The 19,140-nt window shown below is 37.9% G+C and overlaps 1 protein-coding gene across 1 annotated transcript in view; it reads right to left on the reverse strand.

Moving 5' to 3' along the window:
* HFM1 (helicase for meiosis 1) overlaps positions 1–19,140 on the reverse strand; it is a 148,059-nt gene that overhangs the window by 59,010 nt on the left and 69,909 nt on the right. Inside the window, exons 4-5 of the mRNA XM_083847410.1 lie at positions 18,257–18,414; positions 1,402–1,520 (exon numbers count right to left, since the gene is read on the reverse strand). The gene's annotated coding sequence lies outside the window, so the exon portion shown is untranslated. The remainder of the gene's footprint in view (positions 1–1,401; positions 1,521–18,256; positions 18,415–19,140) is intronic.

A 19,140-nucleotide genomic window follows, 5' to 3' on the forward strand; every position in this document is an offset into this window, starting at 1 on the left:
CCCTGATCCCATTCCATTACTAAGCTTATTTTGATTAATGTGGAATAAAGGTCCTGAAACACACAAAATGTGTTTAAAGCAGCAGCATGATCAATGTGTAAGAATTGGGTCCAGACAGTATGGTTAACAGCTTGATATAGTCAGGTCTAAGACACACAGTATTCTAGAGATAGTTCTGTTTGTTTTTAACCATCTTTCCTAAGATGACAGTCTGCTTACTCAGTTATTTCTAATAATCATCAGTACTGTAGCTATGCTGTGCATTTTATGTTAAACAACAACAATATGCCAATTAAATTTCTGCAGACTATGTCATCAGAACACGCTACAGATCCTTAGCTTTTTCAAAATAGGCCCGTGTATACAGATTTTGTTTGATCTCTGGTTCATGTCAGCCTGGTTTTGAAACATACCGTACCTAGAAGAAATTTCTTTATGATTTTTTAGTTATCAAGAATGTAATCTGTACTGATATAATGGAAAAGAGTTCATGCAGTAATCTTTCTTCAGAAATAAAGTTTACTCTTCTTGGACCACAGTGGAAAGCATGCATTCCTCCAAGTCTGCATTTTCTTCCACATTTATTAACTTTTATGAACATAAATAACATTGTCTTGAGCCTTATGACTCTAAATTTAATAACTGGATGCTTGCTAATGTAATAGTATTTGCCAATAACATCATTAAATGGTTGAATGCAAAACTGTCCAGTATACAGCTATCAATCTGTAGTCTACTCCTGAGCAGAGCTCCAGGACATTATTCTAATGCAAGTAATAAACAATAGGAAGTGCAAGAGAAGAAGTATTATGTATCCTTGCAGATAAGGGAAGCAACATCAACCCAACCCTCCTGACTCAGCACCAGATACCAGAAAAACATGTGAGTTTTACAGCAATTGGACCATATTTGATTTAGGAACTGTCATGACATGGGCCTTTGAAAGGTGTGAGGAAACTGTACTGTTGTAAATGCAGTAAGATGTTGATATTATAGTACACAAAGGAATGGTGTAAGTATCTAATATTAAACTATCTACTACTTTGAATACTTCATCATAGTTACTGGGTTCACTGGCCTACTACAGATCTATGCAATTCTATTGCACAAATCTTGGAAGCATTTGAACAGAACATTTTTTTTCAATTTAACCAAATATATACCTATGTAAACTTCATCAGGGTTATATTTTTAGACTGAAAATCCTTGTGAAAGAAGTGTAATTCAAAACTTGACAACAGTGAGTGTCTTACATTCTGCAATGCAGTAACCTGTACAGATGTTCATCTTTCAGTTGAGGCACTTGAGACCATTGTACCAATTCTGATATGTTATATTCTCAAAAAAAGAAAAAGGAAATTATAAGAGAAGCAGCAGAATTAAAAGCTGGAGTACACTTACATTTAAGAAATTGTCCATCATCAGATGCGTTTGTTCCAAGCAAACTGTGAACTGTGTATTGCAGAGCACATCAGGAGTAGGCATTGTATCAGATCGAACATGTTCTGGGAAAGTTCCAACTAAAAAGTAAAGGCAAGGACTGAAGCCTGGGGACTTCTCACCATCTCAGAAAACTTTGAGTTCAAATTGCTATTGCACTTTGACACAAAACGCTGAAGATGGTTTACACACACTCAACGTATCCTCAAAGTAGCACAACAGCTTTGGTGAGAGTGGAGAGCCTGAGATACCACCATGTTGCAAAGAAAGAGAACTTCTGTCACACTACATTTTTGATAAAAATGGAAGAGGCAGGAAAGAACACAGTTGAAAAATGCAGTATGTCGACACGCTACCAAAAGAAAGAGTTAGAAATGAAACACTTTTATAACAAGCTGACTACTGACAATGATACAGAAAGTAGGTGACAGCATTTCAAAGTCAAGACATTCTACATACTTGTTGATGTGTTTACAACATAGATGAAAGAGCAGTTTCAAGATTTCACAGAGAAATACAGGCTGACACATTGATGTTGATTAAGTGTTTAAAACATCTCGTATAAAGCCATGAAGAAAACTTTGCAATTTACATATCTAGTCCAGCTATTCACTAATCAGCCCCATCACTTCCTAATTTAGACCATATAGATTTACTGTTTAATTTTTGCAAGATATTCAGAAGAGGACATGTATTTAAGTAAAGATGAATTGATCAGTGGATCGAAGGCTGTAACTACAGAAGAACTGAGGATGTCATAATGCTCTATGCTGACAGGTTTGTGTCTCTTCTGCTGTGATGTGTTTTACATGCTTTCTACTGGAATGCCCTGTCAAAAGTTGAAAGCCTTAGTTTTCAGTTCTGGAGAAGACTTGGAAACTTAAAGAATCTAGCAAGTTGCTACAAAGCACAGTAGCGTTCTCAATTCTCATTTTTCCAAACAGCATTTTTATTACAGCATTCATCCAGAGCACTTCCTTTTGTATGAAGCAATTTAAATCCACATCTCCCACTTTGATTGAGAACTCCAGGTACTCAGTTTTTGGGTTTTGTGGTCCAGGCCTGTCTTACCTCTTTCACGGTAAAACCATTTGAAATGGTACAGGATAATTAAACCATACGTAGAGAGAGTGCATATGTGGAAACATGACTGTACAGCTCAGGAAAATCACCTGAGAGTTTGGAGATTTCTCCAACCAAACCACTGCATTCCCCTAGGCTACAAGCAAATACAGTCTTGTGCTCTCTTGTCCAAATATTTAATTCATGCAAAGGAGCCCAACCAGATACCCCCTACAAGTAAGCAAAGTATGCCTAGTGACATAAGTGACATTTGGATCACATTTGCAAATAGAACCAAAGGGTCAAATCAATATTTAAAAGTCAAAAATGCTGTCACATTCTAATAACTCCGAATTGCAGGAGTGGATTTTATGTAACTTTAAAAAGTGTTTATTATGAAAGAAACAGAAGATTAAAAACTTCTACCTTAACAAAATGCTTTTGCAAATCATACTAACTTACAAAAATTAGTAAGATCAGGTCAACCTAAACTGTTATTGCAACATGGCAAACAAATATACAAACAGAAATCTATCTCCTGTCACCTTATTTTTGCTCGTTTATTCTCTTGGTTTTTGTCTCTGCAGAGCCACAGCTGTAAGACCAAGGAGGCTACATGAAATCTCCGACACAAACTCCTGCATGTAAAAAAACATTAAATTTCACCATCACCACCTTTTTTTAAACTTTTCCTTGTCCCTCTGCCTTTTTTGTTGTTGTTTTCTCCAAAGTGTCACCTTTGGACTGTATTCATGGTCTGTGCATAGACTTTGGAAGTGGAGGGATTTGAGACAGAAACATTTCCTTGGGCAGTAGAAGTGGCAACAGCAGGAGTGCCAGGGAAAACAAAGTGTTAGGATAAATCTCCTAAAAAAAAAAAATCACAATGCCAAGCTATTCCTCCCAGCTACTACATGCATATGGGGAAGAATCTTAATCACCAGTGCATAAGGAATAGAATATAGATCTTCAGAACTTAGAATTAACTTAGGTAAACTTATGGTATTCATTAGAAATAATACTAATTTTGAAAAATGAAATGCAAGCAAAAGAAATGCGCTAAGGTGTTAAGACACAAGCCCAGTGTTGATACGATTTTAAAGCACTTATTTATGGTGCTGTCTATCAGCAAACTGCATCTGACAGCTCTACAGCTGGTGTCTAGCTATTGTTTTCGGGGATGCCATAGGAGAGCAAAGAGACACAAGGCAATTATTGTGATGAAGATGAGATCTATTAATAATAATACCACAATAATAGCTGCAATAGAACAGTGGACATTGGATCAGTAGAGGAGGTTTACACAACAAAAGAAAGAGATAACAGGAAGACCCTCAGCTAAGAGTGGCTGAGAGTCTCCTGGTGTGGACATTTGGGTTCCATCTTCCCAAGTTTTGATGGCACCTACACAAAGACCAATGGCAGTTTGCAATGGTCTTCCACAGAGCCTTGCTACTTTGTCATTAGTTCAGGGTGTGTGTGCTATGTGTATTTCAAGGTTTGAAAGGTGTGTCACCTGATCCTTCCTATCTGACACTGAGAGTATAAAACAAGCATCCAGCATGAAATACAGACCAAAATACATTGGAAACCTACAAGTATAACTGCACAAATGTATTACTATGTACAGTTCAAAGAGCAAAAGCAATTTTTGTTATTAAACTGGTGAGTAGGTCTCACTACTTATCAAATTTCTATTGGGTATTTTTTTTTTTTGCCTTTTTTTTTTCTTTCTAAAAGCTCCATCTCAGGGAACAAGAAAGCAGCAAAACTCCTTTGAGACCACCACTGCTGCATGTCCAGCCTGAAATAAGTATTTTAACCATTACCCCTTTTCCAGTTGTACAATGTATTCCTGAAATACAAGGACATTCAAGAGCTCCAATTAATTTCTTAGTAACTGTCATCTCACTACTCTAGTAGTACAGCATACCTTTTTTTTTTTCATCATTGTAACTACTGATTCCATTCTTGACTTTCAGGAAGGCCACAGGCATTATACATCTATAATAAAAGAAGTATATGATTTTAAGATACATGATAAAAATGCTAAGCTGTTCCTTGGTTTTGTCATTATATTTGGAAAATTTGGTACAGACAACAAGATGCTTGAAAATTTTATCCTTAATAACATTTTGCTTTAATTTGTCAAAACTGACATCTTTCTGTTGAAACCATTTCAGAGGATGTGGTGCAGTAGGGGGACATCATGTCAACTCTCCAGACGAAAAGGGCAGCTTTCACTGCTGACAGAGGACAGATAAGTAAAAGCTGGTGAAATACCAGGATCACCACCAATGTGACTCAGAAATTAGAACAGTGGCAAGGAGGAATAAGAGGTGTATTTCCACCTGGAGCTGGTCAAAAAAATGAGTTTTTATCCTGGTAAAATCCAGATACCTCACACTGACTCCCTTTTAAAATATTTCAGTTGTTTCAAGACTTTTCATAAAAATCTTGAGCAAAGGTGGTATCTCCAAGTGGGATATTCTGATTCTGGTGAAATTTCAGCAGAGCATGGCTTTGCTTTAACAACATTTCAATAATTTCTAATTCATTCAGAACAGCCTTGTGGAAAAAAAAAGAAAAAGAAGGCATTCAAATGAGATTTTGAAGGTTGAGAATTCCTTTTTTGATTTCACTTACATTTTTATACATTTTTCCTAGTTTTATGTTTATTGTGGAAATCCTGGCAATGTTATTTGCTGACATCATAAAAACAGGCCATCTTCACCATGATGAATTATATAGCTATAGAGCATCCAGCATCTATCTGAAGTCATAGACAGTTGAAATTTGCATGAAATGGTATTTTTATGTCACTTTTTGACATTATAGCAAGAATTGTTGGTCATGTGCTTGAAAAGGATTAAAAAAGCACTATCCCCATATTAAACTGGGGAGTAGGGCTCGCTACTTACCAAATTTCTATTGGGTATTCATAACATTTCAAATAACCACTATTTTAAACATCAAAACCGACATGAAATATCTACAGAAATACTGGAGAAGAGAGGAAAAAACTGATACTAAACACAAAAGGAAATACTGCATTTCATTACTATGACTGTTGCATTAAAGTAAGCTTTCAGGTTAATAATCTACCAGTTCTTAGGAAAAAGACAAAATATTTTAGTCATATACATCAAATTTCTCTGGTTTGAATTGAATTCCTTTCAAAGAATGTAACAGTTCATATTGCCAAGGGATTTTACCCCGTTGCAATGCTCTATAGTTCTAAAACACTGGCTGGAAATAGGACTTCAAGGCAGCGGAGGGGAGCATAAGCTGAGTTCAGGGGCTTTCTGTGATTCTGCATCCATTGAATCATTAGTACTTCTGAAACTCAAGAAAACTGGGTATTCTATAAAATAGCTTGAGGGAGCAGGTTCAGAACGTTAAAATACAGTCCAGAGGCAGTTTTCTAAAAGAACCCCCCTTTCCATAGTTCTGTCCTCCTTTTCAATAATTTTAAGCTGGATGCCTTAAGTGATATATGTATTATTTTCCTTTCAGTATAAAATTTCTATCTTTGATGGACTTCTTTGGTCTCAGGGCCCCAGTGCTGTTGTCTGCGGGGGGCTCTATAACTGCTTCTCTCAGCCTGCTGGGACTTCGGCACACCCCAGTCAGGCCCGCTGGAGTCGAGGGTATGGCACAGTTTTATTTGTATGTATTTCTTTGTTCTTCTGTATAGGGGTATGAAAGAATTTTCTTATGAGCTGCAATTCTTTGTTATTGTGTGGGTAGCTCTTCAGAACTGGAAGTATGGTAGACAAATGGAAAACAACAGACTACATCAGCATGTGTTAGCTGTGGTGAATCACACGCTGATTTTTTTCACTCAGCTCCAAAGTTTTTATACAGGTAGTAAGTTATTTCTTTAGCTTTTTATTCTTGAAAAGAGCCTGACGACAGATATTTCCATGAGGGAATGGCCTCAAGTTGTGCCAGGGGAGGTTCAGGTTGGCAATGAGGAGACATTTCTTCTCAGAAAGAGCAGTCAGGCATTGGGACGGGTTGCCCAGGAAGGTGGTGGAGTCACCGTCCCTGGGGGTGTTCAAGGAAAGATTGGACGTGGTGCTTGGGGACATGGTTCAGTGGGTGACATTGGTGGTAGGGGGACAGTTGGACCAGATGATCTGAAAGGTCTTTTCCAACCTTATTGATTCTATGATTTCTATGAGAATATCTTTACTCTTCATTAATCGATGAACTGAGGGTTTAATTCTACTTCTGTTATGGTGATATAAACAAGGAGTAAATACAGTGTTGTCTATAGTGCAAAATTAGTATAAGTTGTATGCATAATAAGAATAGCAGAAGCCTGAAGTTTTGGGAAGGGAACAGGAGTTGGCAGGTTTTAAGAGGTTTTTTTTGTGTTTTTTTTTTTTTAATTCTACAGGTTAGAGGCAAAGTTTCCTGTGGTTTACAGCTTTAAAAATAATATACATGATCGAAGTATAGAAGAAAAAATGTTTCAAGCCAAGATGTTTTCCTGCTTTCTGATTCTGGGAGCTGATTCTTCTCTTCACGCTTTTTTACACCACTGACGCCAAAATATAGAAAATGTGAATACTAACGTTGTAATAAGAAAAACAAACAAACAACCACAACACTAAATATTTTCAAATGAGCATTGATGGATGGAATGTACCAGAATTCATAGATTTTAAAAATGCATACAATAACACACTATTCAAGCAATAGTGTGCATATCATGCTTCCACCAAAATGATCTTTAAAGAATTTAATTTTGCTAAAGCAGAATGCAAATGTGAAACAGGTAAATGTCTACTCATAAAAGATACACAGAAGAAATCTGCAGTAACTAAAGGACCATAATAGTAACAACAGTGGAACGGTGAAATTACAATTGCCTAGAAATGGTATAAGACAATGAAAATTTAGCTTTGACTTAAAAAAAAAAAAGCAAGCTTCCATGTTGTTAGATCATATTGAAAGTGACATTGTGCAAAGAGGATTCAGCCGATGAAGTTACACTGGTGTATGCCAAGGCAGAATTAGGCCCTGCCTATCACATGTTATACATGCGCTGCTTCTTTGTCTATCACATATGTTATACGTGTGCTGCTTGTTCTCTTCTTTTGTTCTCCTCTATTCTGACCTAATGGTTGCTTCCCTTGTCTGCTGACTTGATGCTTGACCTTGTCTTTCTTCCTCTTCCTGTACCTCCTGTGGCTGCATATTAGTACTTTCATTGCTTTCTCCATGTGTTTTTCTACCAGTTTCACCCTGAAATCTCCTGTTAAGAAATCTATTAAAACTATCATTGGAGCCATTTGCTTTCCTAATTTGAAATGCTTGTATTTTGACCTTAATGTTTCTTCAATATAAACACATAGCAGAAACCTTAAAATTAATCAACTGAAGACAAATTTTAATGTAAAAATATGATAACTTTCATCCTCAGCTATCCCTACCAGCTCTTTGTTGATTTCGGGATCTGTTCAAAGTCTCTCCTTGTTGTCCTCCATGGATTTTCTTCAGACTTCCTTTTTATCTAAAGGCTTGACATTCCATTCCACCTCTCCTTAGGAACTGATTTTTATCAGAGCTATGCAGGTACCAAATGCTATCAAGTAAGACTGTGTTACATGCACCATATGTATTTGTCTTGCATTGCATATATACAAATACTGATGAAGTCAATGGAGAATAAGGTCCCACTGGCCAGTGCCATGCGAAAGTGTCCTGGGATGAACAGCCTGGTCACAACACAAAGTATCCGTAACTGTGACTGGAGTGTATATTTTGGAGAAAAACAAGAGAAAATGTTTTCTTTTTCTTTTTCTTTTTCTTTTTCTTTTTCTTTTTCTTTTTCTTTTTTTTTCTTTTTCTTTTTCTTTTTCTTTTTCTTTTTCTTTTTCTTTTTCTTTTTCTTTTTCTTTTTCTTTTTCTTTTTCTTTTTTTTTTTTTCTTAAGTTGAGAGGGATTGTTTAGGACACTAAGCCTGTGGCTACAAGAAGACTGAGTGTAATAGGGATAGTGATGAAATAACCTCTCTTTTGGCATGAAAGATAGTGTTCATAGGGAGACAGAGCATTACAGTTGTCTTATTTCTTTCCCTTACCCATAAACCTCTGAAGAAAGACAGCCTAAGTTGTAGACTTCCACAACAAGCTAATGATTCTTGTAGCTAGGACAAACAGAAAGACTTCTCAGCTTTCCCCAGCAACTTCTAAACTAAAGCTGTGATGTTCTTGTGATTTTTCCCTGATTAGCGCTATTCACCATTCTGTCCTTTATTAGTTTTAGCAGCATTGTTTAAGAAATTAAGAATCCTAGGCTGCTTTTGCCATCCAAAAAAAGCTTTTTTATTTTTTATTTTAAATCCTTCCATCAAATCATACTGGTTTCCTATTTCTTATCAAACTTTGTAAGATAATCCCTGTTTCTGACTGACCCTTTTTATTTTGCTACTAATTCCAGTTAGCAGATGGACAGAAGAGAAAATAAAAAAAGAGATGATTGTTATGACAGCAAGCAACATTTGAAGAGTACCATGGACTCACACAAGTGTCAATTTATTACCACATTTGTGCCAAAACTGATAACATCTCAATGCCTCACTTGTGTGGAGTGCACATGCTAGCCACTAAGTAGCTGACAACTGTCATGGACAAAGTATGATCCATCCCCATTGCCTCTCTCATCCTCCTTTCAGTGATGCTAGTAGGAAGTTGGTTTCCAGGTAGACAAAAGAATTAAAGTACCTCTCTTAATCTTTGCTGTTGTTTAACCTGGTAAGACAGCTAAGCACCACACAGCCATGGGATCGGGGAGAGAATCAAAAAAGGTAAAAGGGCAAGAACTTGTTGACTGAGATAGGGACAGTTTAATAACGAAGGAAGAAAGGAAGAAAGGAAGAAAGAAAGAGAGAGAGAGAAAGAAAGAGAGAGAGAGAAAGAAAGAGAGAGAGAAAGAAAGGAAGGAAGGAAGGAAGGAAGGAAGGAAGGGAGAGAAAGAAAGAAAGAGAAAGAGAGAAAGAGAGAAAGAGAGAAAGAGAGAGAGAGAGAGAGAAAGAGAGAAAGAGAGAAAGAGAGAGAGAGAGAGAAAGAAAGAAAGAGAGAGAGAGAAAGAGAGAGAGAGAAAGAGAGAGAGAGAGAAAGAGAGAAAGAGAGAAAGAAAAAGAAAGAAAAAGAAAGGAAGGAAGGAAGAAAGGAAGGAAGGAAGGAATGAGGGAAGAGAAAGGAAGGGAGGGAGGGAGGGAGAAAGAAACAACAAAAAAACACCACCACAAAGCCCAACCAACCAACCAGCGCCACCACAAAACAAACGAAAACACCAAGGAAATAAGAAAACAAAACAGGAAAAAAAAAAACACACAATAAGCATTGAACACTATTCCTCTCCATCAGCCAAACGATGCCCAGCCAATCCCTGAGCAATGACAGCTGCCCTGGCCAACTCTCCCTAGTTTTATTGCTGAGCACGATGCCATAGGGTACAGAACGTGCCTCCGGTCAGCTGGGGTCAGCTGTCCTGACTGTGTCCCCTCCTAGCTTCTTATAAGCTGGGGAGCTTACCCACTGGCAGGGCAGCATGAGAAGCAAAGAAGTCCTTGATCAGGTGTAAGCACTGCACGATACCAACTAAAACATCAGTGTTACCAGCACTATTTTCATCCTAAATACAAAACATCACACCGGTTACTATGAAGAAAATTAACTCCATCTCAGCTGAAACGAAAACATTTGTGAATTAAATTCATTTCCTTTTCAGTTCTCTTAACATTAGATATTTCAGAAATGTCTGTTGGACAGCAATATTTCAGTTTCCACAGCTAAGCATTTTGGCCTTGCTGCTTTCTTGAACAGTGACATTATTTTTGATCCATTTAACTCACCATCTCCATATTTGTAGCTATAATAGGAAGCAGTTGCATAACCAGCTCACACATTTCTGTAACTGTGCCATTTGGTCCTGTGGTTTGCATACCACAGAGTGAGGAACAAAAATAAAAATCAGAACACAGTCATCCATATTCTGCCCTGGAAAGCTCATGTGCAAGCCAAACACTCTATTTGGAACACAGCAACACCAAATTACAGCACTAAAATATTTCCTCACAGAGGACATGAAGGACAGCCACAAACTCCCAAAACAGGGTTGTGGCTTGAGGAAATGTGGGCAGACTTTTGGAAGAACTAATGTACTACATGCCACCCTGCAAAAACATAAACTATGACAGAAAGCAGGCAATCAGATAGAGACAAGGCAATGTGACATAATAAAATCTTCTAGATGAGTTTCCCCGCTTATAGGATCATAGAATTACACCACTGGAGGGCTCAAGAAGTTCATTTTTCATTTTTAAATGACTGTTCCACCTATTCCAGATACAGCCATATTTGATCATTTGTACTGTTCCTGCTCTGTCTGGAAAGAGCTTGTCTGTCATCTGACCCAGCAGGGAGTTAACACAAGGAGAAAGGGGAAAAGCAGCATGGAGGCAATATCCACCATTTCACATGCTCCAACTCATCCAAGCCTGGTGTATGTATACTGTGTTTGACCCTTGTAATGCAGATACTGCTAGAAAAACTGTGGCTTACCAATCTGATTTCTGACCACTGCAAAGTGTGGGCACAAAGCCCGACTATGCCGAGTGGAAGGTGGATGTGTTATGCCGCCTGCCAGAAATCCCAGACCTGTTTCTCATCTTACAAGTTTCTCCACTGAAATAATAATTCAGCTGGAGGAACCTGAGTATTTGGACTCACCCAGTTTCTTTTCTAATCATATGCCACCTATTTCTACATTTTCATAGATTGGAACTGGGGGTGGTGAGAGAAGAAACTGAGCAGGCTTCCCAGATCATTGCATCATTGTCCTCCTTGCGCTAGAGCCTCAAAAAGGGCTTCTGCAGTACTCTGACACAAAGCTACGTATGCTTCGAAGCACAGAAGCCACAATGAACTTCAACATTTTCCTATACCAGCTCACAGAAGTTACCACCTCTTCATGTGATCAGGAAAGTCAGTTCACCACAGTTTTCCATATCGTAACAATTAAACTTGTTTTCATTTCATTACCTGTAACTGAGAGCAAAGAAAAAAGAAGAATAACAGACAATTTTCTTTAAAAATAAATGAAGCAGTCAAGTTGCGGCAAACTACTCACAAGAGAATTCATCCTTGGAATTTAATATAGTACAAGCACTGCAGTGCACCAGTACACACTTTAAATAATGCTTTTCCAAGACACATAATCCTTCCCTATTAATGAAAGCAAGCAAACAAACAAAAAAAAAACAACAAAGAAGGCAATATATCTAAGTTCAGTAACTATTGCCACTACGGTAGCAGGTACACATTACAGTAGTACTGGAGACAGCTGACTTAAAGGTATGACTACTTTCAGTATGAGCAGACTACAAGAAATTAACTGCTTTTTTCAGATTTTAGTATTGTAGCCCCAAGGAAAAACTGAAGTGGTGACAGAAGAATGCTACATGTGTATCACAACACACACTGAATAATTGTTCTGATTTACTGCTGTGCTGGGAGATCCTGAAGATCACATCATCTAGTTCCTAGACTAGGTCTTATGGTTCCCTGATTTAAATTTCTGTATTTGCTGCCTTTGGCCAAAGCACCTGGGAATATGAACCAGGAACATATACAATTACAGAGAGCTGCCAGGCTGGAAACACAGACATCAAGGCCTACCTATCTGGAATGCTTTCATGAAGAGCCTCTTTTGTACATTAGCTGTAACAGAGGAGAGAAGTGATGGAGGACTGAGATGGTGATTGCTGGACTTCTTCCTCAATAAAATCCAACAACCACAACATCCCTGTCAAGGCACATGGAAAGCTAGCAGCTCTAGCGGTGGGAGTCAGGAGGAATACCCAGGGTGGGCAGGGCAGGGCAGGACCTCACCAGCCAGGAGCAGCGCAGGTGGGTGGGCTGGGCAGGGGAAGCCAGGGGCAGCCCCAGAACCCACCTGACACCCCAGTGGGGCTTGGAACAGTCCAAGGCCAGGCTGGGACATCAGCCCCCAAGCCCTGCCCAGCTCCATGGGGCCATGGCTGGGCAGGGCAGGGCTGTGGGGAGCTGAAGTGGGGTCCTGGGCAGTAGGCAGGGTGGGGGAGAGGCCCTAGGTGGGGCTGATCAGAACCATCTGGTCCTGATCCCCAAACCCTGGCAAGTATAAATGTACACTTCAGAATGGTTTCCGTAATGAGGAAAAAAAAATCACCTTAACAATATCTCTGGTTTTCCTCCTTTTAGAAAGCTAGGAGTAAAATTCCCATCCATTTCAGTACTGCAAATTAGCATCTATCCTCTATCAGGAGGGGAAAAAAGGAACTATCTCTTAATTTCTGGATCTCAGCTCTTCCATTCAGGCGTTCAGAATGATTTTAATGTTCAGATGAAACTCACAGTGCAAGATCTTGCACTTACTCTTTCAGTGGGTGAAACTATGTAACTGAAGAATACTCTATGAACATTTTCTGCCCTCATCTGTACTTCTGCTTCCAGCTTTATTAGAATATTGTAATAGTCTACAGCTTTACTTTCTAAATCATTTACATGCTTTTTTTTCCCCCAATGCTTTTTTCCCCCCAATTTTCAGCCATGTAGGATCAAACGTACCAAAATTAGTATGCCCCTCAAGATTATTTTTTCTCTCCTTTTACTACTCTTTTTTGCAAATAAAGCTTCATAACAGAATTTGAGTCTATTTTCAAAGATAAAATTTTTGGCTTATCAAATGTCTGTGGACATCAAAATTGCTTTTCCTGCCTACAATTCTGTCACAAACATCCCAGCAAAATAAAACAGGTTTATACTTATACTACTTTCTGTTTTGACTCTGCTTATTGTGAACAATTCTGAACAATATTGCAAATAGGCAGCAAATACATACTGTTGAAGGAATAATAGCAATCTTCTGTTTAAATGTTTTAGCTAGTATTCAACACGTAGAAGATTAAAGAATCTTGAGATAAAAGTTAACTGTTTTTTTTTTTTAATTAAAGTCCAGAAATGAGTGCTACATTACTGCTACAATATTGATTCTTCAAAAAGTAATACAGTGAGTACTTGAGGTGTAGTGCTTTCAGGACTTAGTTTTATAATTAGCAATTGAATCTGTGGTTGTACAGGCTAGTGAAAAAAGTGCTTTTTGAGGAATTTCATAAAGGTTGGACTAGATGATCTTAGAGGTCTTTTCCAACCTAAATGATTCTATAATTCTGATCATGTGTAAGATATCACAGAATTAGCCTACAATTAAATTTTGCTCTGGCCAGCGTTAGGTATGCCATAATAACTATGCACAGCTGAAAATTTTCAGAACATTCTCTGCCTCACTGATTCTATCAACCAATACAGGATCCTTCAGAGTAGTTGCAAGTAATTATTGAGGAATGCTCATTGTTGTTCTTCTAAACACACATGTGCCTATCTAGCACATGCTGCTATACGCAGCACACAACCCGATTCAATGCCTTCATAAATGTTGCATGCTTAAATTCAAGTGCACACATAATGTTTGGTTGCATGAAGTCTAAGACAGCTCACAGACCCTTATTTCACATGCAAAAAAAAAAAACCAAACTGTTTCAAGAACAATCATGCATACAATTACAGGTTAATTTCTCAGTCTTGCTAACTGTGATGTTGAAAGACTTCCAAAGGACGCTCCATGGTCTTGCTTCCACAGAAACAGTAAAATCAGCACTTGTCTAATTGACAAGGTCAAAATTCAAGCTGACAATTTTTCCCACAAAACATCTTCAGCTGTCTACAAGAACGTAGGCAGCCTAGATTTACTAGACTACTTCTAATTTACAGTAGTTTTGCTACAGTGGATTTCAGAGGTGCAGTTGATGAAACTAAAATTCTACTTGGATTACAGCATATAGCAATAAAATAAAACTCTGTGGGTTGATCTGTAATACTCAGCAGGTATTTCACTTCTGGCCTTTTTCCCTTAATTTTTCATTGGTTTAGGTCATCTATAGGTACTCAGGTGCTATTGTATCATAGAATTGGACATCTCACAACTGTATTGTTCTGTGTGTCTCATTCTTCAAATCTCCAAGGAGAATTCAGTGCCAGTATTTCAAAAAGTGTCTATTTTAAGAGCAATATACATACCTAACTCTGACAAAGCAATTTACAGAAATTTCATTTAGTCTCTATGGATTGCTCTGATTTTGCTGAAGAAAATACCCTGGATTCCTGAAGTCCCCCTAGTGCACACCTGAAGAAGCTGATGTCTTGGCTAAGCAGATCATCAGGGAATCCCTGTTCTGCCTAAACCCATCAGGAAGCTGCAAACCTGGCTGTTCCATACCCAGGACTCAGTGCTGGGGCTCAGCCCCATAGGCAGCCTCATTCACAGCACTGGTAGAATTGATTTCACCACAGGAGTACTCCATGGTCTGTGCTTGAAGGGAAAATTAAATGCTGGGTATTTAAATGATGGTTTAAAGGCCAGCCACTTTCAGGCTGTACACTGTAATGCCACATACAAAGTTATCCTAGGTCTGGAGACATCTCTGCACGGAAGAGAGGCAGCATTTTCACCACACGTCTTTCTTAGGCATCTTTTCATTATTCAAAATTATTTTGTTGTGTGTGATCACAAAAAGGTATTAAATTGCTTTGTTTGTTTCACAGGCAGTTCCTGGAACATAGTGATGGGGATGAGTTTAGTCCATTTTCCAGAAAGTGCCTCTACCAAGGAGGAATGCACAAAGAAAAGTGTATTTCATCTGTATAACCCAACGTTACCATTATGATCACATAATATCTAATTACGTACTCCATAAATCTTCATATTTTGTTATGAAGCTCATAATAACAAAGTCTGATAAATAGATTCTCTTGCCTGGCCACTACCAGTTGAGTAGAAAAAATACTTATTTATGAAGCTTTATTAATAAAATGTGAATAATTCAAACAGCTTCTTCAGTGAAGAAACAGCAGTAGAATATATTCTTATTTGCATATAAATGAAATGATGCTTTAGTGTCGGAGTGAAGAATTAAATAATAAGAATTTTTACAGGGCAATCCTGACAGCCTCATAAATATCATGGTCATAAGTTGCAGTTTCCTAAAATCTCATTTTATCTTTTATTACAAAAATATGACCAAAGGGCCAAGTCCTCCTCATTTTACATGTGTGAATATTCCCAACAACAACACAATTATTCAATAAGTGAGGTTACTGGATCAGCCTTATGTCAGATAGTGGAGCAAAAGCAATGTGTTACCTACATATCTATTAGGAGAACAGAATCTCTCATTTAACCATGAAAAGAAACACCTTTTATGTTGGTAAAATATAGAGAAGGAAAAGAAAATGTATACTTTCAAACAGATGCTCCATGTAACGATAATATAGAATATGAGGAAAGGAAGAGCACTCAGCTAGTATGCAGATAAGATACCAGTTTTCCCTTTAGTCACACAGGTACCATTTTGGCTAGGCAGAGTATTCCTGTTAAGCTGTAAGCAACCTCAGAAGTTGCAGAAAACACAAACGTTCAAATTACTTTAAATGGATTGTTGCTGCTGGAAAAAGCCTTAATTATGTCTATTTTAATTTTGTCTAAAGGCTGAAAAAGTCTCTGAAGCATAACCCCAGACCAGCTATGTTGCTTTGCTTTTGGCTGTAGTCTCAATCATTTGCTGAGGCACATTTGATGAACTGACACAATAAAAGGCTGCAGTAGTAGAGTATGGAAGGACTGGATTTGGATAGAGAGAGATCTGAGCTGGATGAAATGCATTCTTCTAGGTGGTAAATAAAGGCAAGGGCAAGGGATACTACTTGAGAAACTGCTGAGATATTTAGTAATCTGAGCAACTGGGACAAGAAGTGGGTGCAGTCATCTCCCCATTATCTGCAAGTGGTATTTTTCTACGCCACAGTGCTGTGCAACTGGGACAGGATAGTCAAAGATAGGAAAGGCATACACAGAACGAAAGGCTAGATGTGGGGTGGAAGTAAGAAAAGAATTATTGAGTTCTTGGAGAGCTTATAAATACAGAAATGTATTTATAAAGTCTATAAAAGAGGGACTATTGGAGTATACAGTCTGCTGTCCTATAAATTACAGGCAATTGCATTTAACCCAATTAGCCCTGAACTGTGCTGTACTCAAACACAGTATAGCTTGTGTTTAGCTAACTGCATGTTCCAGGAAGGCACTGAGTCCTGATCTGAAAACATCAAGAGCCCAGAAATCAACCACATTATTGTCAGTGGTACTGAACTGGGTACTGAAGGCCACACTGTTTGAACTTGCTTGATTCCAGCTACCACGCATTATTCCTTCTTACATCACTCTGTGGTAAATTCAAAGGTCTTATATTCAATACTTCTTTCTGTGCATGTTATGTATACGCTGTTATAAACTCACCTTTCAATATTTTTGATTCAGTAGATTTTTAGTTCTTCTGTTACATGGCATTTTCTCTGACAGAACACCCTATAGCTCTTTTCTGTACTCATTTCTTTTTTTTTTTTTGTATCCATCTTGCAACATGAGCACCAGGACTATATAAGCTATGCCTGAATCACTCTCTGCCATTTGTACATAAATGTAAAAATTACCACCATTAATATCTGCGCTGTGTCTGCACATCAAGGTTTGCATGGACCCTTTGTGCTACAACATCACACTTGGAACCTGTGTTCAGTTACTTGCCATTTGACTTACTAGTCCTTTTCAAACTTCTTCATTGCTTAGGATAAACCTGCATTCATTTATTTCTAGGTACATGTCTTCTGTTGACTTTACGAAAGCATACTTTGTTTTAATGGGACCCAGTTTATGAAAGGTCAAGAATTCCTCTGCATCTTTGCCTGAAGTAATTTTTATGTCTATTTTTAACTCACTCTAAATGGGCTGCAGAGGCTGCTATATTCCAGTATATTTTCTGACACCACAGTAATTCTTGACATTTCAGATAGATCTAACTGATCAGAAAATACTGGCACAATCACTGCCACATCCGAGTACATTATTCTAGGGCTTCATAGCATTGTGAAGTACTCATTTGCATGTGAGAGCAAAGCTGGCAATCTCAGCTTTCATGTAAAATGGTTAAGGTATGGAAATGGAAAATGAAAAACACGAAAAAAAAACAAAACAACCTTTAGTCCCATGGTTTTCAAATCAATCTCTTCATGTTAGTGCAAGACTCATGAGTCCTGAATGATTGAATTTGACAGTATTCCTAAAGGGCACAACAGCATGAAGAGATTTGTCTCAACCGGGTGCTAAAGAGAGAAAAATTTGCCACAGAATCATATTGCTTGACAATAAGAGGAATTAAAAGTTGGGAAGCGTGACATTTAAGCTAACAAAGACTGAATAACACATTTAACAGTCTATACTAACATTAAAATAGAATTTTATATATTGGTGTGTGTTTATATATATATATACACATATTGCCAGGACAGTAATCACTTGTATTTTTTCATTTCTAAGTAGCTTCTAATTTCTCATTCTAAGTTTCTAATTTATGAGCAAATGGTCTCGGTAGCAGGGAACGTAAGGTCCTCCCACCTCTGTCTGCACTGGAAACATTCATCAATTATCCTCCTGGATACCTCCTGTCTTTGTTTCAAGGCTGGAGCACACTATAAACACAAGGAGACTTACGCTGGTTTAACAGGCCTAGGAAGAGGTTAATAGCCATGTTCTAGTGTTAACACACTATTTTAGATCTGTCAACAGACACAAAATTTTGATTCACCTGCAGATTCTGGCAGCAGTGGATGCAATCACACAGCAATGTTTTCATCCTTTCTTGGAGAGCTCCCAGAGGTTGGCTTTGCAAATTGCTTGTCAGCCTTAAGCAACACTCAGCTTAGGCCTGGCTTGTCATTTGGCTTCTCATCCTTTAGATCCAACCTAGAGATAAAGCCACAAAGAGAAAACAGTTCAGCAGTTTGACTTGCAGAGCGTTATACATGCTGCTTTTTGTTTGTCATATTTGGTTGATGTAATTTCTTCTCTTTCCTTCTGAGAAGTTCTAACCTGGTACATTCTTGGAACTGGAAGCTCAATGTTGAGTAAGAAGATGGACCCTTCTGTGCCCCAACGGCAAAGAAGGAAAGGGATTTATACTTACCAAAGCCAACATAAAAGGAATGTTTCTCATGCTTTAGCAAAGGCAGAAGCTACGCCTTAGGCTATTCTACATTCATTCTGAATAAAACAAAAATAAGCTAGAGATAATTAAGTATTAAGGAAATATAGTGGAAATGGTATAAATAATCTATCTATAGATATATCTATCTATATAATCTATATCTATCTATATAATCTATAATAATCCTTTGAGAAGATGTACATGAAGAAAGACATTGCTAAAAAGGTGAATTTTGAGAAGATACTCTTATGAGGAGAGTCACAGCCAACTTGACTGATCTTCCTCCATAAATAGATGAGAAACAAGAACGTAAAAAGCCTTTTTAGAGATAAATGAAGGTGAACATCAAGGCTGGCATTTCTGGCAAACTAAAAAGAGTAGGACAATAAAATAAGAGACAACATTAGATTATATTGCAAGTGCAGTTATGCTTGTGAGAACAAATAAATGTAAATTTGACATGATGGAGAACCAGAACCACTGGA

Source organism: Anser anser, assembly GCF_964211835.1.
Source record: "Anser anser genome assembly, chromosome: 8".
NCBI lineage: Eukaryota > Metazoa > Chordata > Aves > Anseriformes > Anatidae > Anser > Anser anser.